This window comes from Acyrthosiphon pisum, chromosome A2, assembly GCF_005508785.2.
Source record: "Acyrthosiphon pisum isolate AL4f chromosome A2, pea_aphid_22Mar2018_4r6ur, whole genome shotgun sequence".
Taxonomy (NCBI): domain Eukaryota; kingdom Metazoa; phylum Arthropoda; class Insecta; order Hemiptera; family Aphididae; genus Acyrthosiphon; species Acyrthosiphon pisum.
In genome coordinates, this window is record NC_042495.1 from 71500748 (window position 1) to 71512171 (window position 11424).

Here is an 11424-nt window from a genome sequence, read left to right on the forward strand (position 1 = left end):
AAATATGTGGACTGACCGATCTTAAGTAGACTTTACGACAAATTCAAATCTGTTTTCAGAATTTTTATCGCTTTACCATATCAATCGGTACGTTTGACAAAAAACATGTCTAAATCCTTATGTTCCACGTGTGTTAGTAGAAGACAGGAAATCACCGCCACCAATCTCCTTAACACCCACCCATTACAGTGACCCACTCTTGAAACCCTTGAATTGGGAAAAAATTAGAAGGGGGATGCACAAGTGCAAAAAAATTGTGCGTACTTGAATTTTGAAATATCTCATTAACTTGGATTTTTTGATAATTAGAAGGGGAACGCATAAATATTTTCTACAAAGAAACTGGACTCTGACCGCATCTCTCTCCTCAATTCAAGCACTGGACCCACTTGTAACCTACCGTACAGCAGAGCAGCACCCATTTGCCCGCCTTTTTATAATTGCATTATTAGAAAAAAGGGGGAGGGAAAGGTGAATGCTTGGATTGATGAATAATCATGTATAAATATATTTCAGGTATAACCAACACAACTTATTTGGTATATTGATTAAATATATACACTACTAGTGTAGTAGTGTTTTATGATAATATAAGTTTCGAGTATTTTTCGCCCTTCCCGCTTAATGTTATCTGTGTGAAGTGGTATTTATGTTTACACACTCAAGGTTTTTTTTTTTTATTACACTTCGAGGTTATCCGTATTTTTGCATCGATAATCAATTAATGCTACAGTTATTATACTTATATGCATGTTATGTTTGTTTATTTTTTAAGAATTTTTTATGAATTGTAAAAAATATAATTGCTATATACGAGTTTACCTTCGAAAATAATTATATTATTATGAAGTGCATTTCATAAAGCCGTTTACACTGGCACCGTTTTCAAAAAAAAAAAAAAAATAGTTATTCTATATCATTATGATAAGTACCAAAATGTTTATTTCAGGCCCAGGGCCGAATTTAGGGGAGGGCAACCGGGGCGATAGCCCCGGGGCCTCCACAAAAAAGGGGCCTCCATAATAGTGACTTCGGAAAAAAAAAATCTTTCAAATTACAAATGCACCGTCACCCCGCCGCGCGCCGTCCCGTCAAAAGTGGCCAATAGGATAAAAATAAATTTAACACTGATTGCCGATGGGTAATTCCGTGAAATTTTATGTCACCAGCAAGTTGTTTGTTTATCAGTAAATCCGGCGCATCCTAAACCCCACAGCTGCAGCAGAGGCATTGGTGAAAGTTTATGAGGATGATTTAGAACCTAGTCTTGGTAATGAGTTGGTTCAATTTGTGTCTTTAATCGACGCATACAAAAAGGATTATGGAAAAGACCGATCTCCGGAACTATTTTACTACCAAATTCTCGAAGATCAAAATTTCAGAGCTACATTCCCTAATCTTGAAATTGCATTGAGAATGTATTTGGTTTTGATGGTATCAAATTGCACTGGAGAACTCTCATTTTCAAAAATGAAGATTATAAAAAATAGGCTTCGAACCACGATGGGACAAAACCGTCTAACAAAACTTTCTCTCCTGAGCATTGAAAGTGATTTACTTCGGGAACTGGATTTCAGCGAACTTATCAACGATTTTTCGGCGAAAAAAGCTCGGAAGCTTCCGTTTGTTAACACTTAAATTTAATTTCTTGTTTCTGATTATAATTATATATATTGTATATATGTTTGTTAAATACTAATAAAAGAAAAATAATCTACTTTGAAAAAAAATTGTTCATTTTATTTAAAAATAATTTGGGCCAGGGGGGCCCCCACTCCTTTGATGCCCCTAGGCCTCCACTCCTCTAAATCCGGCCCTGATTTCAGGTATTAAAATATTTGTATTAAGTATAATAGTCCTAAAAATGATTTGATACAAATATAAAATGGATGTCATATTATATTTATTACATGGACATTTTTCAGAATTATAAATATTGATATCTATATTAATATTAATTACTAACATTTTACCATCACTTTAGCCTCCATATTTTCTAAGCCCACTATCGTGGAGCTATTATCCTTAGAAAACAAAGTTAAAAATTTAACTTAAAATATGCTCAATCGAATTTTGGTTTTAATGCATTAACATTTTCAGAAAAATTATCCGCTAAATAATTTACGGTTGCAAGGGGTTCTCATTTGAAAAACTGACATTTGTATCTTCAGTAGCACAAAACATCATAATATGGTCTAGATAGTACTCTAGATAGTACACTACACTTTAGCTACCTAATAACTTTGTATAGAGACAAAAAATCATATTATATTATAATATAGACAATATTGTATATCGATTTAGTCTTAAATCCTGAGCTGCAGTTGCGAGGGAACTTTGTTGACATACCATATTATTATTTACGATAATCCACTCATCTCTTTTACTTTATATAATATATATATATATATATTATGATGACAATATAAAACACATATATTTGTTATTATTTTAACCACGTAATTAAACATAACACTGAAAATATAATTTTTTATCTTAAATTTGGATGTGAAAAGTGAGTGTTTTGAAATTTGGGATTGTTTAATTATGATTAATCATAATTAAATAATCTCAAATGTTAGTTAAATAAACATGTATGATGTATACTAATTACGTTATTCAATATATATAACACTGAATACTGATAATATAGAACTAAGATAGGTAGGTACTACAAGTGCATTTAATGGAAAAAAAATAAAAAATATTTAAAACAAATTAGTCTTATACCACAAGTATATATATCTCTAGTGATGGCTCTTCATAATTAATTATTATTACATTTAACCAAATTAAAGAAACTATTTTAATATTATTTTTTATAATATTAATATTTTTACTTTTTAGTATTTACACAAAGTTAAAATTCAAAAATTTATAAGATATTCCTATTTTTTTTCTATTTGTTATAGTAATTCAATTGTAGTTTACATCGATATTTTTTTCGTTTCATACAACCACAATAAGAGAACGAAATGGTGATAACTGATAAGTCATAAATACATAACTAAAATAAATAAACACATAAATACAATGCAGAGTCAGAAGGATACCCTATTTCTTTAGGTTGTTATTGGAATAAATCTACCCTGAGTCTGTCAAGGGATCTCCAGGTTGGCCAGTCTAATTCGTGTCCTGCTGACAGAGATTCAATTAGTTCAAACTCCAGTTTACTGTTGTTTTTGGATAGAGGGAGTTTCCACTTTTCTCTTCGTATTTCTTTAGGAGGTTTTTCTAAAGACTATAATTTTAAAGAAACTCTTTGTGGACTTAAGTCTGAAATGTAGTACCTATATTATGTCCGTGTAATGGGTGTTCTTCGTCAGTTTCTACTTTGGTCCTTTCCTCGTTTGCTATGACTTCCCAGCGGATATTCGGAGTTTAAATCGATAATCTATAACGAACTTAAATTTTAAACCAAAAATATTTGTTAATAGAATTTTTTATTTTTTTGAAAATCATAAAACTGTACCTAATGTTATATTAATATTTAAGAATACTATACGGCAGGGATACATAGCTTTTTTTCTTCAGCGGTCCATATTTATAAAATATTGTCTTCGTGCGGCCACCAATAATATTAATTTAATATTTCATTGCTATATTGTACCTACTTGTCGTATGTACCTTTTGCATATACACCTTTTACACTTTACAATGCAGACAATGCAATATCTTGTTTTCAACACAAAGCAGGCAGCGGGCCACTACTAAGGCTTTAGCGGCCCACGGGTCGGGCATTATTGCTATATAGAAAGTTCTACTTCACGAGAAATAAATTCGGAATAAAAGTTTTCAGAGGAGTTAATATGTTTATATACTTATAATTCATTGAATATTTTATACAAAATCAATAAGATGCTCACAAAAAGTGAAAAATAGTTTATATTTACATAATAACTAACGCATTTTTAACTTAAAAGTTATTTATTTCAATGATTATAAATTATAATAAAAATATTTAAAATATTCTATTACATTGATATTGTGTTCAGTCTAAATTGTATACGAATTAGAAACTATAAATTGTGAACACATTTTTATTATCTACAGGGTGAATCACTAAGCATGCTGCACATATTTTTAACAGTCATTTGGGTGGTTTAGGCTGAATATAAAAAAGTCTATAATTATATACAATAAGAATAACAATTTTATTTTTATGTAATCAATGTCAACCTTATACAAACAATTAAATATTCGTTTTTCGTGGGGTAACAAATCCTTCGGTGATCCTCTCTTTAAAATTTAAAAATTGGCTTTGAGGTGTAAATCATAGGGTATAGAATTATCTATGTATACATTTTCAGAGCCATTATGAGTGTGGTAGATTTGGCTGTAGATCGCTTACACACACACAAAGATTTTTTTCATAATATATTTCAATAATGCATTTTGTGAATAGTATAATATATTGTAGAATTATTAGAATTATTAATGCTTGTATAGTATACAAATACCTAGACACACAAATTGATCTGTACATACTCGGCTATTGGCTGGTTAATGTATTCATCGATTTACAATGTCCAAATTTTTCGATAACGTAAACTTCCGTCTAATTTAAATAATTCGACAAGGTTAAAACATTATATTTTCTTACTCAAAGTTAAAATGCGTTTTGAATCAAAAGGATTTCGACAAAGCGATGTGAATGTATATTTCATTATTCATTTACATTTGAAAATCATATAATTGGGTACTAACCAACACTTTAAGAAATATGCGTGATGGCATGGTTATTACGATTACTACTATAGATTTTATTCTATTTTTCCTGCGTGAGTCCATTACATTTCTGCCGATATAGTATACAAAGTTTATTATATGGTCGCATGGGCAAAAATTCCAGGGGGGCTAAGGGGCATAGACCCCACCAAAATAATTCATTAGCCCCCCTAAAATATACATTTTTTAGTTGTGTGGGATCGAAGCCCCCCCACTCACATTGATGTTAAAAATGTTAGCCCTCTCAGAAATAATGTTAAGTGATTTATGCCTATGGGCTATGAGTATGGAGAAATAATATAATGATATATACCTAATACATTTTTGACTATCACAAGATTCTTATTTAACAGTGTGTCATTTCGCTAACGTTTGTTCGATCCGACGATCCGATACACAATAACGGTGAAGGAAGGACGTGCACACCACAACTTTCACTCGCATCGGCAAGGCCGGCGACAGTGCGGACAGACTGTTGTCGTGAATTCGCTCTGCAAAACATTGAAATGTGCCTATGTACCCCCTCACCTACCTCCTATCTAAGGTCATTCACCTGTTAAATCAAATATGATTACACCGTATACGTAAGTGCAAGTGATTTTTAATAGTATCGATTCACGATATGACATCGGTCAGTATATTATACCAATAATAATATTATACACGTCATAATATGATAAATAATAAAATAATTACAAGAAATAATGTTGTGTTATTAAAAAACGATAAATCAGTTGACAGTTTGATGTTTCTATGACAATAGTGTTCACAAAAATCCATGATAAATATAAAAACGTGCAGTCTCGTACTCTCGTGAACACATTGGATATAGGTAGGTATCGTCTTCGTATATATGAATATTCGAGATTTTATACTTTCTATTAATAATGCAACAAAGACTATAACGAAAACAAATAGCCCCAATAGGTTATATTATTATTATGTCTAAAGTATCGGTAAGCCATTTACAAAATTAATGTTCATGTATTTTACAGTTTAGTATTGTCAAAAAAAAACTGTAAGTTCACAAGCATATCAACAGATATACAGGTTAACACAGAGCAAATTGTTTGCATTTTTTAATAAACCTATATAAAAACGAATATTTTTTTTTGTTTGTACTTTATAGACTCAAAAACTACTACATTTTCTACAATATTGATTGCATATCATTTTTCAAATGTTAGTCTATTCTCACAATCTCACCCACAAGTGTTGATATCTCTAAAATACTGGTTAATTATTTCATATTAGTAAATGGGAAATCTAGATATTATATTATTATCTAACATGTTTTTATGCCATTTATATAAATTATGCTGTTCAACAATTCACGATAATATACGATTAGATAGCGATATCGAAAGTAGATGTAGTTTTATTTTGAACTCACAAATCTCACCGTAAATCTCAGCTGGTTATAATATTCTCGAAAAGTTTCTATTTTGTTTTAGAATTAATAAATAAACATAAAAAAATTTGATTTAATATGAAATAATTATTATTATTGTAATATTTTATACGAATTCAATAAAAAAGGTCTCGAAAAAAAGTATTGACTTAGATGATTAAAATCATGCGTTTATAGTACTTTTGTTAAACCTTAGGTATTCTACTCTTTATTTTGTAATAATTTCTGGTCGCTAATTAATTAATTATTATCCTAATATATATATTATATACATATACAACCCTGGGCACAAATAAGTTAAAAAGTTAAAGTTAATTTAACTTTAACTATTTAATTTTCGTTAACTTAATTTTAACCTTTATGATTTTTATTGACATAAACTTAATACATAACGAGTTACATTTTAATCAAATAGAAGTTACTTAACAAATTATTTAATAATTAATGATGTATATTAATATATTGCTTAAAAAAATTTACTTTTTATCATCTTAAACATTATATTATTACTGAATATTTATATATAAATATTCCCAGGCTTGTATACAGGATGATTTTTAAGCATGTTTGCCCTATTTTTTACTTAAATAATACTTAGATATTCTAATTCTGATTTTTGGAATATTTAAAAACATTTGGAGGCCATATTTTTTAATAGGTACCTATTTGAGATCTTTTGTACCATTTAAGGATGATCCTGTGACAATACAAACTTCTTTACTTCTGTTGGTTTTGGTGCATTTTTTTAGTCCATTATTCAGAATTTTTAGGGCATTATAATTACAGCACTAGTTATTAATGTTATAAGTTAATACATTTTTTACCTACCTAGTATCCCTACTCATGATTAAAATCGAATAGAGTTTAACTCCACAGAAAATGCGACGTTATTACCACTTGTGACTTTAAACCAGGGGCGTCATTTTTTTTTGGGGGGGGGGGAGTGCTGGGCGTACATTTGCATCAACTTTTTTTCAAAACTCCTTCTTTGGCCTGCCAATAATAAATTTAAGCGCCAATATACCTAGGTGTTTTATATTACATATTATATTATATATTTTTTCAGTATTAAAAAAAATGTATTGCATAATGTTTAATTTCCAAGAATGTTTGATGTGTTTTTGTGGTCCCACAATATTACAATTGATAAAATTATAAAACAAACATTGTGAAGAAGGGTACCTATAAAATAAATTTCTGGTTTTATTAACCTAGGTATATTATATATTTTAAGTATGCAGGGAGAAAAAATGTGTAGGTTAGGTTCAGTTAGGTATTTTATTATAAAGTGTTTTATACCAATACATTTATTTACCAAGTGTAATGTACACTGTACATTAAAAGTACCTACACATAGTTCGTACAAATAGTAACAATATCGTGATATTTTCATACTAATATAAGTGACATATTAAATAAATTATACAAATATTCTACAGTTTTTGTCCCTACTTAACCCACCTCCCCCCCGAAAAAAAAATTAAAAAATTATGTGGCCTGGTAATAATTTGGATGGCCTGCAAACATTTTGGCACCAACAAAAAAAAGTTGAAATGATGTCCCTGCTTTAAACGCCTGCTTCTGCCGTTTCACTGAGCTTTTAATTGTTATATATAACCGTTGTATCGGTGTGAATGTGTGATAATAATTAACTATCGTACATGTAAACACGTAATTATACGCGGTGTGTATAATGTGCACAGCTGGAGCAACCTTGGTGGAATAAAAATAAGAGTGTTTACTGCGTAGGTATATTTTATAATATTATTATCCTATACTCGGTCCTCCACAGTGTGGTTTCTCAAATACGAGCTAACTGAGCTATAACACGTAACTACGCCTGTAGTCAGCGCTCAGCAAATACCATTTCCTAGTAGTCTATAAAACATATTTTATGTATTTTTCTTTGAATATATACTGCAATACCTATTTATTTCAACATTTTTAATATCGTGTAAAAATATTTGTACCCACATAACATGATATTCGTCGATATTCCATACTGCAATAATTACAATTAATATTCATGAAAAAAGCAAAATAGTTTTAAACAAATGTGTGTACTGTGTTGACGTGAAAAAAAATGAATAGTACTTATCTACAAATGTTTTATTTTTACAAAATACTACAGGCTAGTGTAGTGATGGGTGGTAAATATAATTTTGAGTAAATATAGGGTATTTAGTATTTAGGTACCCTGTAAATTGGGTAAATTCATTTTAAATGCAATAAACAAAAATATTGAAAACATTTTTTAGAAAACTCAATTATTTGCCATATTTATCAAGCTGAATTGATACTTGGTAAATGAATAAATAACAATCAATCATTACTTTTTAATTAAATATCAAGTATCATTTAAAATAATTATTACAAGACTAAAAGTAAGTAGGTAGGTATTACATATTTATTTGACGTAATAATATTATTACTATCAAAGTGTCAAACATTTAAATGCAACTACATAATTGTATTATTATAATTTTAACTTATTTCATTTATTACAAATAAATAGACAATAGTAAATATACTGATATAACAATCAGTCATCAATCTATTAAATAAAATAAAATGTTGGAGGTATATTCAGATATCAGTCACAATAAGTATATGGTTTGAAGTCCAGTCAAATACTTGTATTTAAAATTTAAATACTCTTTTGGTATTTCAAATACTTTTCAAATACTTTTTGACAATTGTATATTTAATACTTTCAAAATACTTTTTCTTTGATTTTTATTCCTGAATACTAAATCCTTTTTTTTTATCGTTGTATTTTCGCGAACATTATTTTTGTTTCGTATATTACAGTTTTAAAAATTGGTCTTAGAATAATATTATAAAATGTTTTTTTTTATAAAAACTATAATATGTTTATTTGACATTGGTTTTTCTACATATTTAAGAGATAACTAATAAATGGAAATATGAAATATTTGAAGCAATGGAGTTTAGCTGGAAATCGATGTTCGTGAATTTTTTTCTTCAAAATGTGTGTTTTAAAAAAGTTGGTAGTATTTTCTGTAGAAGTCATAAAATTAAAAAAACTTCATTACTTTAAAATCTTATTATTAAAATACCAAAAAAAATATTTTTGATTTTTTTTTTTTTGTAAATGTGATTTTTTTATCTTAATAATTTTGGTGAAATCTGCAATTACCTGTTGTACTTACTGTATATTATATTGTTAATTTATATAATATATAATATTGTTAAAAATATGTTGGTCCGGGGCGCAAAATGTTCAAATACGGCCCTGGACACCAAGTATTTAAATACGTATTCTATTAATACATTTGAAAAATATTCTTAATAAAAATGGTTTAAATCATAGATAGGTAATAATAATAATATTATCTTGATATGGTTCAAACGAAAAGTAATTACTTACAACATATTTGGTAATTAAAAAAAACTGTTAAGTAAATAGTAGACTCTCGAGTGCGTCCCAAAATGACCCTTATTTAATGTCACAAGTGCGTTTGAAATAGATAAATACCCAAAATATATAAGACAAATATCTGAAATGGTATTTTTGTTATTCTGTATTATCTATATTATTTTTCTCAAGAATGATAATACTGGTTTCTTGTAACTATTTATAGCGACTGTCGACTGTCGAGAACAACCTTTCATAGCTGTTGACGTATTGTTATTATTGATAAAAATTAAAAACTATTAAAATATTAAAACCATACAATTATTTTAAAAAGACGTCATACAATAATATATTTTTACTTTATTTTTCTCTCACACGCACGGAACGCAGCGAAAACAAGTTCACGTAGTTCATTTGTAAGTTATTAGTTATAGAGATATGATTTTAGAATTAAGACTCTTATATTTAGAATAAGAAAAACAATATTTTTAAAAGAATCTTATGTAAAATTTTTCATTATATTGAAATGTGAGAAGTTTAATTTTAAATTCTGAGCGGAGTGTGGAAGCTAGTGGTTTTACAATGGTGTTTATTATTTTTTTTTTATATATCCCGTATACAAAATATCTACCAGAAGGAGTGCTTCGATTGCAACATATAGTACCTTATCTTTTAGCAAATTGGATCAAGATGGTACTTTAGAAAGGTCATATTTTTCGATTTTCTCAATAGTTATTTTATACCACAGGAAAAACCACCGACAAATTACGAAAAACCGCTAAAAATGGGATTTTAATTTCTAACGCATTGGCATTGCATATCACCATAGAAACGAATAAAAACTTATAATATTATAATATTAATTCAATTTACATGATAAAATAAAAAATAATATTATAAAATATCCAGACTGACAAACCGTCTCCACTCGGAATCAATGCAAATACAATCAAATACAATGATATTATATCATTGAATTCAAATTTAATACCATCCATTATACAGTGACCCACTTCTAACCTACTGTACAGCAGAGCGACATCCACTTACCCACCTTTTTGTAGTTGGGTACTTGGGTCTGACCATAGTTGTATTTGTAAAATATATTTATTTATTTGCATTAATGTGTGTTAATCTATGTGTGATGGCGTGATGTGTATGAGGGCAATAAGTCTGACAATTTTCAAACCTAATCATAGATCATAACTTTTTCTAACATAGAATTTAATGTCACTTTACTGTGGCAACGAGTAACGATGACTACTACTAACTGTTCAAATAGCGATTGAAAACGACGCGCGGAGAAAATTATTCGTAGTCTGAAATCATAGTCTAGTTGCTAGAAAAATTGTTGAAAAAAATAGCGTTTCAATTAATATTTATGCTAATACTTTTGCATATTTCAAGCTGTAATCCTCCAATCAACTTGAAATTTATAAAAGTATCATCTACATAGCATACTAATTAAACCGTGTAAATTCCAAGGCAATCAGTTCATTAGTTTAGGCTACATAGAGGTCAGACCATTTTTTTGTAAAATTACGCAGGTTAAATACGAGTAAATACGAGCCGTCTCGTGTAATATACTGCCATCGTCGTCACGAGCTCTTTTTTTGAAGGTAGGTAAGGCCATGCGCCACAATCACGCCACGATACTTTACATTTAATGTGTTACTTGTATTATAAATATGTCACTATAGGCATCCACTATAGAATCCACTATAATCCACTTATTAATTTATTATACTTCAATATTGTACACGTTGCCGCAGCAACGAGAGTAATGGGATGGATTATGAATAAGCGGTGGATCGGAGGGACAATATTATATTTTACAATATTTTAAGTTGCATACGAAAAGTCGGACTTAAAAGTATACTTCAAATATTTTTGATTTTTGGTTGTA